Genomic DNA, 19195 nt, shown 5'->3' on the forward strand with positions numbered 1-19195 from the left:
AGGAAACCATGAGTGAGAAAGCAATGAGGGCAAAAGCAGAGAAGCATTGTGATGAGCTGGCTAATGAACTTGAGGAAATCAGTGAAAGACCTGAAGAGGCTGGAGGAGCCACCACCGCTCAAACTGAACTTAACAAGAAGCGTGAGGCAGAATTTCAGAAGATGCGTTGTGACCTCGAAGAGGCCACGCTGCAGCACGAAGCCACGGCTGCCGCACTGCGGAAGAAGCACGCAGACAGCACAGCTGAGCTTGGGGAGCAGATCGACAACCTGCAACGAGTGAAGCAGAAGCTGGAGAAGGAGAAGAGTGAGCTGAAGATGGAGACTGATTACTTGGCCAGTAGTACAGAGATCGTTACTAAGTCCAAGGTGTTTCTTTATAAGTGAAATACTTGAATTGGCAATATTTCTGTCTGGTGGGAATTTAATGCAATACAAACACACATACACAGATTCCACTTTCTTACTCTCTTTCAGGCTAACCTGGAAAAAATATACCGCACCCTGGAAGACCAGATGAGAGTTATGAAAGCCAAATTTGAGGAAAACCAAAGAAATATGAGTGAGATGCTGATACAAAAAGCCCAGCTCCAAACAGAGTCAGGTAAAGCAGGCACAAAGATCTGCTCAGGGAGTATTTTTTCCCTTCAGTAGCAGAGAGACCCTGTAATGTGTACCATGAGTGAGACCTAATTGTTCCCAAAATGCATATTCCAGGCTCATTGGTACAGTTACAGAAAACATTAGAAATAAATAGAAGGAAACAAGTTAATGAGTGACACTTTAAAGTTCATATCATAGAATGCTTTAGGTTGGAAGGGACCTTAAAGATCATCTAGCTCAAACCCCCCTCCATAGGAATGGACACCTCCCACCAGACCAAGTTGCTCAAAGCCCCATCCAGCCTGGCCTTGAACACCTCCAGGGGTGGGGCCTCAACAACTTCTCTGGGTTACTTGTTCCAGTGCCTCACCAACCTTCAGATACTGGAAGGGGCTATAAGGTCTCCCCGGAGTCCTCTTTTCCATAGAATCGTAGAATGGTTTAGGTTGAAAAGGACCTTGAAGATCATTGAGTTCCAACCCCCCTGCCATGGGCAGGGACACCTCCCACTAGACCAGGTTGCCCAAGGCCACGTCCAGCCTGACCTTGAACACCTCCAGGGATGGGGCCTCAACAACCTCTCACTGGCAAACATCAGCATCAGCAACGTGTTGTATGACTGGGACCACATCCAAGAGGGTGGTGGCTGCCACATGCAAAGACTACAGGATTATACGTACAACCTGCTGAAAACAGGAGCCCCTGAGGCTGGGCTTGGCCTTCCAGGTGTTGCTCCTACTGGGGACATATGGGTGAATGTGTGTAAGTGAGCTGTGAAGAAATACGTGAATGTGGTGAGTCCAGAGTTGCCTGGCAATAATGATAATAGCTCGAGGCTAATGACTGTAGCAACTTAGTTAATAAAAGGTGTTCAAATAAATACTGGTTTGGTCTGTGACTCCCCCACCTCTATCCCTTATCAGGGCAAAGGGAATTTACAACACCTTTTGATGGAGAATGTCATGTGGGAGCACACAGACCATAACCAAATTCTTTCTTCTTTTCTTCTGAGGAATCTTTTTAGAGTGATCATACTTGCAAGATGATTCTATAAATCTGGCCAGTTCATTGTAATGTCATTGTGCGTAGTGCTCAAGGGGAATCTTAGAATGAAATTGAAAGCTTGGGAAAAAAAAATCTAAAATGGCTCAGGAAAAGTCTGAAAAAGATGCTGTTGGAGGGCTACAAGAAGACCCCAAAATTCTAGAGATGACAGCATGGGCTATAGGCACTTCTCCAAGAAAGGATGGAGGTGTTACTTCAGCCCACAGGACAGAGGGTGGTGTAGAATAAATGTTTCCAGTTATTGTAAAGCTTACAAAGTGAAAATTTAGGATATACCTCTTGTATCACAGGACCAACTATGGGAAGCTGCTAAAGCATTTTGTGTCAGTTAAGTCAGTGTCACAGCATAAAATCATACTGCTTCAACATGAAAATTGTGTTTTAAAAGAAACAATTAAGCAAATTTTCTAAAGCAAATTTGTCTTTAGAAAAGGAATATCATCTAGTAGCTCAAAATGTAACAAGGGATACAACTGGAATTAGACAATCAGGTGAATTTAGAAAAACAAAGAAAAACAATAGAAGCATTTTTAAGGATTAAAATATACTTTGCAATGGTTCACTACAGAGCAAGGGAGAGATCCAAAGGGAGCTGATCATAAAAAATGTGAAACTAAAATTGGATGCTTGCAAAAAGCAGATCAGGATGCAAAAATGAAGAAGAGCTGCTGACCTGCAGGAAGCGATGGAGACTTAGAATGGGAGGAGGAAACACTTATTGGGATAATACATATGAATGGAAAAAAGGAGTTGGTAATAACAGCATATACAGTGACTACTACCGCCATCCCACAACAGAGATGTACTGCAGAGTCTCGTTACATTAAAAGAAATGACACCAGAAGATGTATGACAAATAGCTGCAGATCTTGGGTCAGTGAAAGAAAGTACAGTTGTGGGCTAGACTTTTAGAATCTACTTCAAACATTTAATAAAGTAGGAATGAAATAGGTAAACCGTTTAGCCTTTGTGCTACACCAGCTCTTAACCTGGTTAAACATCCTGCACCAAGGGATCATTATATGGCCTCCTTGATGACTGCCTTAAGTCAAATTGCCCAACAGATAGGTAAGGCAAAAATGTCATTGGCAGCACTAACATTAGTCCGTAAGTTGGGAAACGATGAGGAGTCACTTAGATACAGGCAGGGCAAAATACCACGTGCCAGTCACCCAGTCCTGATGAAGCACGGGTAGCTCTTGTCCTCTGGCAGCAGCAATGATGAATCAGGGTCCTTGTAGCACTGGGTACCCAAACGCACCGCGCTATGTATTGCAAATACCTGTGTGGAAAAAAGTAGGGAAACTTACCTGGAATCAGTGGTAATATTACTAAGTATTATGAAGTGAGTTTAAGAGAAAAGGAAGAAAGGGGAAAAAGGGGAAAGTTCCCTATGCGGGTCAAGCAGGACCAGAGACTTACAGTAACCCAGCAGATGAACTGCAGAGAAGAGGAAGTTTCCAGAGTGAATGAACAGAAAAAGGAGAGGTCAAATAAACATTGACAGCAGGGGTAGGAAAGCAGAAGAAATTACTAAACCTGTGCAAAGTGGTGGAGAGTATTAAAGTGTTTAGTAGAAGGTATGGTAAAATGGAGTGGGAAGAAAACACAGAATAAGCTACAAAGAGTGATACAACTTGAAGAGAAACATCTAGACCTAGAGACAGGATTGCCAAATTCCCTAATGTTCTTTCAAAAAAGGATGTCAGTATAGAAGAAATTTAGAAGGTATAACAAACAAGAAAGGAAAGGAAGCTTTGAAACTAAGAAGATAAGAAAGAGGAACTGTAAGGAAACTAAGTGCTATGCACTTATGTAGTTAAAGCTGAGAGGATTGTGGGTTAAGCATGTGTATGTGGAAGTCTGAATGAACAGCAAAACTCATGATTAAAACAGAATAGGAGATAGAATAATGCTAAGTCTTCAAAATGCATCAGAGCCTCAGTTCGTTTAAAAAACACTTTTGGAACTTTGTAGTATTGTTGTCAACAGTCTAACAATAAAATTACTACTGGGCAGAATATGTACAGTGAGCACTGTGGTAAAGTGCTTTGCTAAGGAGGTCTCTGACACATTAAAAGTGGTTTCACTTTTGGTGAATTTTTTCACATGCTTTTTAACTTCAAAGCCATGGTCTATGTGATTTCTTTTGCTTCTATAGCCCCAGGGAAGAAAAGCTACAGCATATGCCAAGGTGAGAGCATCACTCGTGATCTTTTCTAGTGGTAGAGCTGCGAAAAGTTGGTTGCAGCTGAAGATAGCTGCCTGAACACTTATAAACCTCTGGCCCTTTGTCTTCTGCCCAAGCTGCGGTGACCATATTTTTATTGTGCAAGGCCATGGGATGACTGGTGGTCACAGCTAACATAAATACGTGATATTATGCGTAATTTTTAGTCCAAGAACGCCCTGGCCCACGCCTTGCAGTCTGCTCGCCATGACTGTGACTTGCTCCGGGAACAGTATGAGGAGGAGCAGGAAGCCAAGGGGGAGCTGCAGCGTGCCCTGTCCAAGGCCAACAGCGAAGTGGCCCAGTGGAGAACCAAATACGAGACGGACGCGATCCAGCGCACGGAGGAGCTGGAGGAGGCCAAGTACATGATAGATGGGATGAACCAGCCAAGTGTTATGTACATTGTGCAGAACATAGACCTACTGTTAGTAGCTAGACCTAAATTATTTTATTGGGGCTTGCATATACACTGAATTGAAAAAATTACTTTTGATATTGTACTCATTAAATTATGTACACTGATTTTTTGAACCATATGCTTGTTTTATTTATATTCCTTAAGGAAAAAACTCTCTCAGCATCTCCAGGAAGCAGGGCAGCAGGCAGAGAGTGTGAATTCAAAGTGCGTCTCCTTGGAGAAGATGAAAGTGAAGTTGCAGGGGGAGGTGCAGGATCTGACAGTGGACAAAGAAAGAGCAAACACATTGGCAGCTGGCCTTGACAAGAAACAGCAGAACTTTGATAAGGTGATAAGTGAGCACAGTATCTTTTAAGTCTAGCATTCCTAGAAGGCCAAACTAATACTCCTTACTCAAGTCAATACTGAAATCAAGTTGTGTCTGACAGTTATAAGCTCTTGTGGAGCATGGCAATAGGAATTTGTCCTTGTTTTCAGAGACTACGGTACATATCTAGTACAGAAAATAGCCACAAATAAAATAACATTTTCAATACTAGCAGGGAATGAAACATGATGTCTTGCAGATTGTGGCGGAATGGAAGGGAAAGTACGAGGAGAGCCAGCTGGAGTGGGAGGCTCTCTCTAAAGAATCACGCTTGCTGAACACAGAGGTTTTCAAAGTGAAAAATGCCTATGAGGAAAGCTTGGATCAGCTTGAAACCATCAAAAGGGAAAACAAGACTCTGAAGCGTAAGTGTTTGGCTCCGGTTTCCCATTAGATGTTCACATTCCTACCACAACAAGGCATGCTTTACAGGCACGCTCATGTCTGCACGAGGTGCACTAAGTTACAGGACTCTGTCATTACTATTCTCTCCATTTTAACTGAGAACATAAATGTCTCACCAAAAGTTGTCGAGCAAGTTTGCAAAGTGACAAAGCTAATAAAGCAAATGTCCTGGCTCTCCATTATCTGCTGCAGAGATGTATGACCAAGGGCATTTAGGTGCCACTCCCAAGTAACGGTGGTGCCCTCAAGAGGCTGTACAGCTTCTGAAAGAGAATTTTACAGATGCACTGTGAACATATAATGGCAAGACCTATAGTGTTACCCTGGTGGCCTATCTGGAGACATACACACATGCAGGTATCCTCCAGGCTCTCTGTAAGGAGGGCTGTGAAACCACACCAATGCCCCTGTGTTTATGTCACTCTGCATGAGTTGGCTTATCTGTTTTTATCTGTACATACATATACACATACACAACTGTGTACACATGTACATATGTGTATACATATGTATATATGCAGGTATATGAAAGAGGTGTTGAACACAGTCACAAAGCATAGAGTTCAACTTCTCTGGTTACCCCAGGCTGATGTCATTCTTATCTCACAGAGGAAATAACTGATCTGACTGAACAAATTACTGAAAATGGCAAAATAATCAGAGACCTTGAGAAAGACGAAAAGCAAGCTGAAGCAGAAAAATCTGAGCTGCGGTTAGCTCTGGAAGAGGCAGAGGTGAGTTTAGTTTAAATGTTAATGGAAAAAGTAGAAAGCAGTCTCTCCTGGGCAGTGGCTGTGTGCAAGGCTGATTGCCACAAACTTAAGGAGTTTCTGTGAAGTCGCTGAGTAACATCACAATGATTGTGTTCTCTGAAACACTACTTTTGTGTTTGTTTTCCCCCCTTCTTTTAAAGGCAGCTCTTGAGCATGAAGAGGTCAAAATCCTTGGTGTCAATCAAGAACTGACTCAGATTACATCAGAAAGCAACAGAAAGATTGCTGAGAAAGATGAGGAGATCAGCCAGTTAAAAAAGAACCACCAAAAGACTGTGGAGACAATGCAGGATGTTTTGGATGCTGAGATCAGGAGCAGAAGTGAATCCTTAAGGCTGAAGAAGAAGATGGAGGGAGACCTGAATGAAATGGAGATACAGCTGAGCCATGCCAACCGCCAGGCTGCAGAGGCACAGAAACACCTGCATAGCATCCAGGGAGTTCTCAATGTCTTGTTTTACCTGTCTGGTTGATTTATTTTTAAGCATAGTGTCCGAGAATTTCATTAGGACAAAATTGGCTCTTCCTATTTAGGACACGCAGCTGTACTTGGACAATGCTCTCAGGAGACAGGAGGACCTGAAGGAGCAGGTGGCCATGGTGGAGTGCAGAGCAAACCTGCTACAGGCTGAAGTTGAGGAGCTACGGGTAGCCCTGGAGCAGACGGACCGCTTGAGGAAAGTGGCTGAGCAGGAGCTTCTGGATGCCACCGAACGTGTGCAGCTCCTCCATACCCAGGTAGTTCCTATGCTAAGGCGGACATATTTTTGGGGTCCAGAGATTCACAGAGTAAGAACGAATAGTAATTCATGGTCTCTGTGTAAGGTACCAAAGACGGGCACTCAACACCTCTCTTTTTCTCCTTCATAGAACACCAGCCTTCTTAATACAAAGAAGAAGCTTGAAACTGATATGGCACAAATCCAAACTGAGATGGAAGATATTACTAATGGAGCAAAAAATGTTGAAGAAAGAGCAAAGAAGGCAATTGCAGATGTGAGGGTGTTACTGTGTTTTTCTCTTGAAATTTTCAGGGCTTCCAACAGCATTGCCACTGGGAGTTAATGTAAATACTCTTGTCACAAATTGGGCAAAGAACCAGTCTGTGGGCCTGGTTGAAGGGGCTACGTGTCAGAGGAGGATTAGAGCAACAGGGAAATTGTCCTGCTGACAGATGAGTTATTGGGGCGGTTGTCATCATAATGAACTAAACCCACATTCAGTCACTCTAAAACAAATAACTTTATCCAGTGCTGCATGAAAATGTAAACCACAAGAAAATCCTGCAGTATTGAAAGCACTAAAGTGTCTAATGTATTTAAATATTTATCTTTTCAAAGTCCTATTTAAGAACTTTTCAAATGAGAATTGTGAATGTCCATTCAATATTGGTGCTGTATCCTCCTGTGCAAGGCCAGTGAAGCTCAGCCAGGCAATAGGGCTGGTGTATCGGGGGACCCAAGCTGCTAATGATTTTTGATGCATAGGATCAAAACAAAATCTTAAAACTTAAAAACATTATTTGGAGTTAAAATATAATGAAAACTTCTCCACTTGCTCATGAAAATGAAAAAAAAAATTAGATCATTTCTATTCTGTTAGAATAAAACAGAAATAGAGCATTGAAATGAATTATACACACACACACATTTATATATATACATTTAAATTTCTAATGTCATTATTTTACTTTCACATTTTTCAATTTAGACTTTTTCAGGTATTTTGCTGCCAAAGCAATTTGTTGAATTTTACACTGTTTATAGGTAATGTCACTCAATATTTCACCAAAATGCTTGATTTGATTGTGTAGGAATCAAATGTTTGAGAGCAAAATATATCTTAGTTTTGTCTTAAATAACATAGGTTATTTTAAACAATTTTCTGCCATGTAACTCTAGCCATCCAGGCTATTGTGGCAGTAACAGGGCATGCACTGAGGCACAGCGTGCAGACTCCAGCACACTCCGCATGTGTTATGCAGAGAAGCCTTTCAGCCATGCTGTGCCCTGCTCCCAAGCTTTGCTGTTGCTCCTGCTCTACCCCATGGCACCTGAGTGCCAATGAAGGTCACTGTAATGACCATTTACCCTTTCTACCATTACGAGCTCCATGTGTGCAGCAAGGCACTGTTCTTTTACATACTTCCAGTTTCTTGTGTCATCTCCCTTCCCAGGCAGCCATGATGGCAGAAGAGCTGAAGAAGGAGCAGGACACCAGCGCCCACCTGGAGAGGATAAAGAAGAACCTGGAGCAGACAGTGAAGAACCTGCAGCACCGTCTGGATGAGGCTGAGCAGCTGGCCCTGAAGGGAGGCAAGAAACAGCTCTTGAAGATGGAGGCCAGGGTGGGTACCAGCACTGAACATGGATGTCACAGACACCTTTCTTCTCTAAGTCCTGCATGAGGGCTCAAGCCAATTGTTGATTGATTCACCAGATTCAAGAGTTAGAAGCTGAGCTGGATGAAGAACATAAACAATCCGCAGAGGCTATGAAAAATATCCGCAAATATGAACGGCGTGTCAAAGAGCTTACTTTTCAGGTGGGTATAAATAGAAAGCAATTCTTCTGATGTTTTGTCTCCCAAGGATGTGTAATTGCACATTCCCTTTCCACAGAATGAAGAAAACAGGAAGAACACCATGAGCTTACAAGATCTGGTAGATAAACTGCAGACAAAAATCAAATCCTACAAAAGACAAGCTGAGGAAGCTGTGAGTCACTAAACTGAAGCAAATACTTATTTGCCATTTTCTAGGACTGTCAGTTTAAAAGTTGGCTCTGTGTCCCAGCGTGCTGCCAGATGCATTTTAAGTTCCTTTTGTTTTGTCATTTCAGGATGAACAAGCCACTATTAATTTCTCCAAATTCAGAAAAGCACAGCATAAGCTCAAAGAGGCTGAGGAAAGGGCAGATATTGCTGAGAGTCGAGTAAACAAGCTCAGAGCTAAAACGTGAGAAGTCCCTTCTGCAAAGGTAAGCCTTTATTACAGGAGGCAGGTGCGCAGTTTGTACTGTTAGCTCAAGCGAGTCGAGCAGTAGATTTGTGCCTTGCAGGTGGGTATAGCCATCATTCAGAAAGGGCAGTTCTGGAAGGAAGGAACTTTGAAGAAAGGCTGAGAGGGTTGGAGTTCTTCAGCCTGGAGAAGAGAAGGCTCTGAGAAGACCTTATTCTGGCCTTTCAATATATGAAGAGGGCTTATAATAAAGACAGAAAGAATTTTTACCAGGACCTGTAATGACAGGGCAAGGGGCAATGATTTTAAACTGAAAGAGGGTGGGTTTATGTTGGACATGAGGAAGAAATATTTTATAATGAGGGTGGTGAGACAATGGAACAGGTTGCCCAGAGAAGTTGTGAACACCTGTCACTGAAAGTGTTCAAGCTCAGGTTGGATGGGACTTTGGGCAATCTGATCAAGTGAAAGATGTCCCTGTCCATAGCAGGGGTTTTGGACTAGATGATCTTTGAAGGTCCCTTCCAGCTCAAACCATTCTGTGATACTATGATTCTATGACTCTGGCATTTCAGGCTCTGGTGCCAAGCACGAGCCTTCTGGCTAGTTTCATCACATTAGTTTCAGGTTTAAGAAACTGCCTCATAAAGTGAAATAATGAGAGTCAACTTAACTCTGAACATTCCTAAAACAATGCTGGATGGTGCATTGAGACATGATTTTAGGGACCAAAAGACTCATCTTGACATGGGTGGACTAAACAAAGCCTCTCCTTTCCAGGTGGTGTTAGGAAGTGAAAAATGATCTTCCTCTGGGATAACCAGAACTTACACAAAGTATCTATCCAGCTGTGGATTTGCAGTAGCTAGAGCTTCACTGGTAGGAAGTAGTCTTCCATTTGCTTATGGACACAAGCATTTTCTGTCACTCTGCTGCTGTACCAGTGTCAATAAAGCAGATATCTGCAACTTCAGATGCTCCAAATGTTGATGTTCAGATGAGAGTAATTTTCTAAGTTAAGCACAGTCAAAACTGTGGGTTCAAGTCTTACTGCTGCTATGGTCATGTTTGAGCAATTTTGTCCTGACCTTAGAATCTAGGTTTTTGATAGGCTTCCTCCATACCTTCTGCTTGAAAGCACATATCCCGACCTTGCTGAATGAAGCTGAGAATAAACTACTGTTTGAGCAGGTGTGGTATGTGAAGTATGCAAAATGAACAAAATTACAGCATTCACACTTAGTTTCACTGCTGTATCTCTGTGTGGAAAAACAAGACTGGTCCAGTCTGTGAGCCCACAGCCATCTGTGTGCACTACAAATCAAGTATTTCTAATCTCCTTGTAATCAAACTGCATTTCAGAATGTTGGTTCACTTCTGAGCTCCAGTGTTGCAGCTCTGAGCAGATGAGGACTTGAACTTAGATGTCTCACATGCTTGTTACATTGGAAGTAGTTATCAAATAGTCTGTAATGTTAGCAGGAAAATCTGAACAGCTCCTTGAAGCTTATCTCCCCAGTGGCACTGGGCACCATAATTCTGCTTGGTGTTTCCCAAAGAGAAATATGTGCTCAGCTACTTTGTGGTGGATGGATCTCAGCTTACCTGGCTCCAGGACACAGCCACACCAGCACTCAGGAAGCAGTCTGGCCTGCATCTGCTGTCAGTAACAAGGATGGGAGAGGAGAAAACCAAGATGTTCTGTCACTCCTGTCTGAAAAGGGGATGGGTGTCACCTCTTTCTCAGTTTTCAACTACAAAGAGGTTAATAAATCCAGAAGATTCCTGTCCCTCCCATGACACCTTTGAAGGTTTCACCATGGGTCCCTATTAGACCCCCAATTTCTTCCATTCCTCCTCATCCAGTGCACTCGTGCTCCTTGGCAAGGAGTCAGGATGGCCCTGCCATTATGGTCAATGTCTCTGCCTAATCATTACCGGTCCAACATTACGTATGTAATTACCAACAGGCTGGTCCTGTTAGATGGCAGACCTGTTTCTTCCATTACCACAAAACAATCGAAGCCTTAATCACTTGGCTGCCACCACACCAGATCAACAGTTCACTCATTTGTAGCACTGTGCCGTACGCATTTGCAATGAGATCCTGTGTGCCAGACTCATCTGGCCCACCTGTCCTGGGATTTGTACTTCAGTGTGCAGAACAGGAGGTAGAGCTGTGCTGTAGATGGGACCCGCTGCTGAACACAACCTTGTCCAAACAAACAGTGCCCTGTGACAGCCTGTCAGTACATCACATCTTTGCATCTGATAACCTGGAGATTCTCATCCCTAGTTCAGTCTGCATGAACTATAAATGGTTTCTCAGTTGTTTGAGAACAAAAACTTTGAGAGTTCTGTGCCAGAGGTACCACCTAGGAACCAGTGCAGAAACTAAGGTGGCGTGGCATGGCTTCCCAGGTTGGCAAAGACGCTGTCATGCCTGCAAAGCACAGCAAAGCCAACTGACAGAGCAGTTGAACAATCCGTCTGTGTGGACCCCAGGAGATCGAAGGCCTCTGACATTTCTCTTTTGTCCACATGTTACAGAATGGTTGAGGTTGGAAGGGATCTCTGGAGGTCATCGGGTCCAAATCCCCTCCCATCCACCCCCCTCTCCCCTCTGGCCCTCATGGAAACACAATGTACACACACTTTAGAAAGTGTCTGATTATTCATTTGTTCTAGCAAAAGCTGATAGCAATGTATTTTCTAGCATAGATGTTCCTCTTGTCACTGACAATTCTCCCTGCCACCTGGGCCCTTCTGTTATTCACAAACACACGCTCAGTTTGAGCTCTTTAGCTGCTCTCTAGGATGGGGCTTGAAGAACCCTGCCCATTGTTTCTTCCTTTATGTAGTTACCAATGAACTTGTGCTCGCTGACTGGATTGACTGGTGCTGCAAGGTGGGCTCCCAAAGTGTGGGAGCAGGTCTCAATTTTTGGGATGGTGTCTTCAGGGCCATGTGGTTTCTAGGCTCTGACCTCATAACTCTATGGTGGGATGTGAAGTTTCTTGTAGCTTCACACAGTAGTTTAGTAGTGGCACACATAGGAGTCTCTCTCGGGGGTTCCTTGCTAAATCTAGATCTGGTTATTCCTGCCGGAGCTGTCAGAATGTACCACACAGCATCCATTTCTAGGTAGTTTAGTCCACTGGTGCTTTTTTTTTTTTTTTAAGTTGCAAGATTTAGAGCATCTGATATTGGGGTAGGAGGTCTCTCAGTTACTCACCATTTCCTTGGCATCCTTTAATACCTGGGGCATTATGGGATTGACGTTGAGATCGTGAAAGTTGGGTGTCTCATTTTTATCTATCATCTCCTGCATTCAGACACATCTTATTGTGTCCTTTCTCAAATTCACACTCCAGGACACTCTGATAAGTTGCCATGTTTCTGAGTTAGCAAATCCAGTCAAGCATCACACTTGCACAAGGGAATGAAGCTGTGAGTCTATCCATTCCCACGTTTTGTTACTGAATACTGAACTTATACATGCATGTGGAGATATGGAGGGCCCTTACTGCCACAGACTGGTATCCAAAAAAGTAAGTGTACTGTCTTTTATATATAAAATGCAGTTTAAAATACATGGGGATTTTGGGAACAGCGAACACATTCAGCATTTTCAGCTTCTGAGTGGGTTTAATCTACAAGTCTAGTTTGGAAATGAAATCTCATTTTGATGGTCCAAACTATGAATCCACCCTCCTACCCAGATCTTTCTCTAAACCCACTGGGACCATTATGTTTAGTGCTTTGGTTCCTGTTCTCAAACCTTCACAACTGCTCTTCATGAATAAGTCAAATGCCACGGTGCCTGTGGCACTTCCTTGCTTGTGTCCTCAAACCAGAGAGCTTGCAACCAACTCTGTTGTCATCAGTCAAGTTGTTCATTCTGTCCCAAGATGTGGGAAGCAGATCATTTGCAAACACCAGTACAGGGACTCTGTTTTGCTCAGATAAATAACTTTTGCCCTCAGATTCCTGGTCTGAGATAAACAGAACTGTTGCCAGGTTGAGCAGGGTTTGGGGTCACCAATTTCTCCTCTCACCTTGTTCTCCAGAGGTTTGTGGACTACTGCACTAGTTACAAATGGGTTTTCACATTTCCTTAGGAGTGTTTGATAATGATCATTATGCAATGGCCCAAGCTTTCCTATCACTCTGCCCAAAAAATAACCTCATGAGATACTGAGTTGATGAGATGCAAGGTCTTCAGCTTGTCTGAGAAACCTGGAACTTTGAGAAACCTTGTCAGTCAGTCTAGCCCTTAGTACTCTCAAAAACTGTCCCCACACCATGATCCTTTCAAGAGGTGCCTCCATCCACCGTTATGGGCCTGTGATCTGGGGGAATCAGAATCGAATGTTAGTTTTTCACACCAATTGGGACAGATCTGGTTGTGTTGCTATTTCGCTCTCACAAGGGATGACTTCTGTTTCAGCTCCTGCTGCCTGGAAGCGGTGCTCTCCCAGCAGACTGCCTGCATCTTGTTCTCAGCAGCTCACTCCTGTGCTTCAGGAGGCAATCCAAAGTCCTGCTTTGCTCTTGGGTCATGTCACTGAGCCTAGCCCACAGTGTCAAATGACTGGTCTCACAGTACAATAATCTACTTCACAGACCTATAGAAAAACAGCTGTAATTTGCTTAGGAGTAGCTGTGCAAAACCAACAGGAAGTTACTAACTGCCAGGAAAGTGTAGCAACCCTAATCAGGGGACTGTTGTTAATCATTCCAGAATATCCAGGCATCATCTCGGATATATCATGTAAGCCTCCCAGCTCTCTTTCATGCTTTTGGTACTAAGTTGGTACTCCTGCCCCAGCTACACTGTCCCATGTCCTCTCAGAGTCTTTCCCACCTGCTCAACCAGAGTACAGCAGCCCTGGCAGTCCCTGGGGAATGGGGCTCTGGAGGGATGAGGCTTTCGCAGGATAATCACTACCTTCACCCCACCAGCTTCTTTCTGCTTGCTGTGGAGCTCTCTCCTGTATCAAGAAGGGGAATTCACTTTGACTCACGATGAATTTGGGGGAGCCTGGCTTTCCCACCTGGCAGCCTTGAGTCCTCGGGTTGACCGTATGTGGAGACCATGGTGCCTGCATTGGCATAAAATGCCATGTGTGTAGATCAGTCTGGATAGTGTGGAGCTGAGGGTCCTGAGAGCACGACTACAGAACTGGGCTCAGGGCCTGCTATTAGCAATGCAGCTCTGTGGAAAGCCTCTGGTGCACTTTGTGTACCGCCAATTTTATGCAATAAGAATAAAACAAATGGAAAGAAATGCATGTCTGTGGTCAGAAAGCTTCACAGCTCAAGTTACTGCAAGGAAGCTTAGCCCGTACTGAGCCATGATGGTTCAAGGCAGCACAAACAGGAGCACTCTGCTGCTGGAGAACCTCAGAGAAGCATACAGCCCTGTCTGACACCTCCATCACACAGCCTGCCACACCAGGGAGAAGGTTTTAAGATCCTGGTTGCGTCTCCACATGGAAAGGCTGCTCTGTAGGAACCTGAGCCTCACTACATGGCACCAAGATTGGGGGTAAAGCCTTTCTCTTTATCTCCAGCTTGATCTTTAGGAGAGCAGTCGAGAAGGGGCTGTTCACCCTGCCCGCACCCAGTTGTACTGTCTTGTGTTAGACACAGGGGGATGCCCAATTAGCTTAGAGGTGCCTGGCAAAGCCAGACTGCTGGTGGTTGTAGGAGGAGTCAGTTTAACTTATTAGGCTGCTGGAAAAATATCTTGCCTGTGAATCATAGAATCATAGAATGGTTTAGGCTGGAAGGGACCTAGAAGATCATAGAGCTCCAACCCCCCTGCCATAGGCAGGGATACCTCCCACTAGACCAGGTTGCTCAAAGCACCGTCCAACCTGGCCTTGAACATCTCCAAGGATGGGGCAGCCACAGCTTCTCTGGACAACCTGGGCCAATGCCTCACCACTCTCACAGTGAAAAATTTCTTCCTAATGTTTAATCTAAACCTGCCCTCTTCCAGTTTGAAGCTATTCCCCCTCATCCTATCACTACATGCCCTTGTAAAAAGCCTCTCTGCAGCCTTCTTGTAGGCCCCCTTTAGATACTGGAAGGCCGCCATCAGGTCTCCCTGGCGCCTTCTCTTCTCCAGGCTGAACAACCCCAACTCTCTCAGCACGTCCTCATAGGTGCTCCAGCCCTCTGATCATCTTCGTGGCCCTCCTCTGGACCTGCTCCAACAGGTCCATGTTTTTCCTATGCTGGGGACTCCGGAGCTGGATGCAGCACTCCAGGTGGGGTCTCACCAGGGCATAGTAGAAGGGCAGAATCCCCCGCGTTGGCCTGCTGGCCATGCTTCATTTGATGTGGCGCAGGATACGGTTGGCCTCCTGGGCTGCGATCGCACATTGCTGGCTCATGTTGAGCTTCTCATCAGTCAGTACCCCCAGGTCCTTCTCCTCAGGGCTGTCCTCAATCCATTCTCCACCAAGCCTGTCTTTGTGCTTGGGATTGCCCCGACCCAGATGTAGGACCTTGCACTTGGCCTTGTTGAACTTCATGAGGTTGGCATGGGACCACCTCTCCAGCCTCTCCAGGTCCCTCTGGATGGCATCCCTCTCCATGGCACCATGGCACAATACCAAGCAGATTCTTCAAGACGCCAAAGTCAGGTCTCCTAAAGTCCAGGGTGGTCAGCTTGCTGCGCACCCTCCTCGCTGCCTCGAGGATCTCAAACTCCACCATTTCATGGTCACTGCAACCCAGGCTACCCTTGAGCTTGACACTGCCTACCAGCCCCTCCTTGTTGGTAAGGACAAGGTCCAGCATAGCTCCTCTCCTTGTTGGCTCCTCTACCACTTGAAGAAGGAAATTGTCATCAGTACAATCCAAGAACCTCCTGGATTGTCTATGCCCTGCTGGTTACCCTTCCAACAGATGTCGGGGTGGTTGAAGTTGCCCATGAGGATCAGGGCCTGCAAACATGATGCCACCCCTATCTGTCTATAGAGGCCCTGATCCGCTCGGTCTTCCTGGTCAGGTGGTCTGTAGCAGACCCCCACTGTAATGTCCCTCGCTCCTGATTTCCCTTTAATCCTGAGCAATCGGCTCTCAGTCAGCTCTTTGTCCGTCTCTTGACCAAGCTCCGTGCACTCCAGCCGGTTGTTGACATACAGGGCAACACTGCCTCCTCATTTCCCCTGTGTGTCTTTCCTGAAGAGCCTGTAACCTTCCATGCCAACCCTCCAGTTGTAGGAGCCATCCCACCATGTTTCTGTGATGCCAATGAGTTCATAGCCTTGGAGGTGTGCACACTTCTCTAGTTCCTCCTGTTTGTTCCCCAATGAATACTTGTGCCTCTGGTCTGCCAACTGAACCAGCTGAGTCTTCATCTGCAGAAGTCCTGGACATGCCTGAGAATGGCTCAGGAGGCTGGGAATGTGCCAAGGGGCCTTCTTCCAAAAGCTAGCATCAGATCCATCCCCTAAGGGTGCAGGATTGCACTTCGTGGCAGCACTTTATAAGCCACACACTCCATCCCCTGACCACTTGTTCCTGTCTGCTAACACTGCTGCTGTGCATCAGTCCAGCCAGATGTGGAGTCCTGAGGGAGACGGACTTGGACAGTTGAAGCAGCTGAAAAACTTTTCTAGGAGAGTGGTGGGTATTTTTTTCCCCCAGAGAGCTTAATGCGTAGATCCTGTTTTCACAAAGCAATGAAAATGATACAGAAATAAAAAATAATCGAGACAGAAAAATAAATGAAATGAAAGAAATCCATACTGGAAGAAGAAAGAGCATGTTAAAAGGATGCAAGTAAGCTGTGGAGGGGATTTGCGGTGGCTGGGAAGAGGAAAAGGGGCCTCTCAAACATTCGTGATGCCAAAGAACCACTCAGAGATAGAGAGCTTCAGGTGGTGAGAGGACAATACCCTCCTGGCTGAAAAGGATTTGTGTTTCCCTTGCACACAGTTACACACCCCTGGTATGTCTCTAGCTGTCATGGATGTGGTCAAAAATAAAGCATGCAGCGTGTGCCCTAAGCTTGGGGACAGGTGCACAGCCCCACGCAGGACTTGCCTCCAACATGGCTGGGCCATGTGATGGGACTGAGGCCTGGCCTTGTGTCCCCACAAGTTCACAGCTCCCTCCGGGCCCCTGCCACCTGGGCTCTGAGGTCCCACCAAATCGCCCATCAGCCTTCCCAAGAGTCTTTCCCAGAGAAGAAGACAAGGCCGCAGAGAGCGTTGGAGGTTGCCCGTGCCAGAAGGATCCACCCGTCATTTGCCTCCTTGCATCCTCTCTGTCAGAAGCTCAAAATAGCCCCGCTCCTGCAAGACTCCTGTGTGGGGTCACGCCTGTTTGCGTAGATGATATGCTTCCACTAATAGCGCTCGAAGACATTCCTCAGCGGGTAGGTTGCCTTCTATATCTCAGCGCAACGTGCTGCCATGTAGGAGCTGGACAACTGTGTTGTGTCCTAAGACGGCAGATGCTATTCTTACCCCAGAGAGGCTTGCTCCGGCACAGCTCCTTTCTCAGCTGAAATGTTAAAAATCAGAAGCAGGCCCGCGTGTGCTCTCCTGGGTAAGAGTATAAATCAACAGAGGCCCCTTGGAAGTCCGTGAAATGACGCTGTGCCAACCCAGCGCTTGGGTGCTCACTGTGTCCTCCTGGGACGTGCTGTCCCATGGGGAACACAGCAGCTGCCCAGGGACTTCCAGCAGTCAGTTGGGGCTCAGTTTGGGGTGGAGGGGGCGTCACTTCTCTTGTAAACCAATAAATTAAAGCAATGCCTGTGGACCTGAAAGCCCATTTTTTGCTGATCAACAAGAGGCCCCAATCCATTAATCCTTTCCCTGGTGAGGAAGACAGAGGCAAGACTTGCTGCAAGCTTGCTCCAGAACCAGCAGCGTTGCAGAAAGCCACGTCTCCTCGCTCAGCCAAGTGGAGCAGGAGCAGCCCATGGACATGTTCAGATCAAATATAGAGCTGGGGCCCCTGTGCTTCATCTGTGATGCGAGCAGCTGAACTCGCCTTCATGCAACTCTTGTTGCAGAAAAAAAATTATGAGCTGGTAAGTGAGAGAGGGTGGAAGTAAGAGCAACCACAGTGCTGAGGTAGGATTGAAATTGTGCTGGGAAGTGCAGGGAGGAGTCTGGGAGAAGGAAAGTGAGAGGGATGTGTGTGAGGAAGAAGGATACGTAATGAGATGGCGGAGGATGTGGGGGTGGAAGAAATGACAACTCAGCATCAAGTTTGGGGAAGAAAGGTCAGGACAAATCTGATGGAAAACTGCTGGGAAACACTACAATGATAATCTGCAAATGACAGTCTAATTCGTAGCCCACCTTGAGAGAGATTCATAATGCTTAATTTTAGTTTTGAAGAAATAATTTACCATATTTAGTCTGCACAGTAAAGCAGTATGTTGTTTCATTGCTACTGCACATGGCTCATCGGTCATGCCCGCACACTGTGCTGTGGGGATCTGGTTGTGCTGCAGAGAAGAACGTATCATCAGCCAGCATTTCCCAAATGCAGGAGCACAAGCTGTATTGGGAGGAGGCAGTGAAAAGCCATACCTTCCCAGAGGGTTGAAGACTTCAGGGACTAGTGGCAGTCCCCAGCTGGAGTTTGGAAGCCCCCAGACATGTCCACACCTGAGCTGCACCAGCCTGCTCCCTGTCAAGAAAGGCAGCCCTGGTTGGGGTCCACAGGCCCCAGGAGCTGCTGCTCTCTCTGTCAGGGGGTAAGTGGATGGGCACAGGTGCAGAGTGACCCAAGTTTTGAGCTGCTGCTGTGGCCCACTCCACAGGGACCTAGCTTGTCACGCTGCATGAGCCCAGCCTGTGGCTACCTCCCATGCATATGTTTTTTGAAGACTCTTCCAAGAAAAAAAAACAAACAACCCAGAAGTGGAGGAGGAGATGGGAGCAGAAGCTAAGCATCTGAATGATGTTAGCCACTCCTGCCCGTGCAGGGAGGAGGGGGTAGATACGTAATGGGGAAAGGAATGAATTAGCTGTTCTGAGCTGGGGGAGGGTGCATGCAGGAGGAGCACAGGCTGGGAAAAAATCGCCACTGACAACCACTGCTATAAAGCCTGCTGGATTATCAGGATCAAATGGCACACTGATGTGAGGAAGATTAATTCCTCATTGCTTCATGGAGAATGAGGGTCATTTTGCATTGACACTCTATCTGTGGCGTGAAGCTGCCTGTCACCTGATAAGGGCTTGTGCAAAGGTCTTGAGAAAAACATCAGTCCATAGTGGCAATAAACAAACATCTCTGAGAGAAAGTTTAAAATAGATGCAGCTGATGGGCTCATATAGAACTGCTGTTCCATATGGAAGGCCGGGGATCTCCTGAGCTCAAATGCAGTG

The 19195-nt window shown here is 45.7% G+C and overlaps 1 pseudogene; it reads left to right on the plus strand.

Annotated features, from left to right (window-relative positions):
• LOC104294715 overlaps nucleotides 1-8886 on the plus strand; it is a 24615-nt pseudogene extending 15729 nt beyond the window's left edge.
• Nucleotides 8887-19195: the final 10309 nt, after the last annotated feature.

The sequence above is a fragment of the Charadrius vociferus genome, unplaced genomic scaffold (assembly GCF_000708025.1).
Source record: "Charadrius vociferus isolate BGI_N301 unplaced genomic scaffold, ASM70802v2 scaffold121, whole genome shotgun sequence".
Lineage (NCBI taxonomy): Eukaryota > Metazoa > Chordata > Aves > Charadriiformes > Charadriidae > Charadrius > Charadrius vociferus.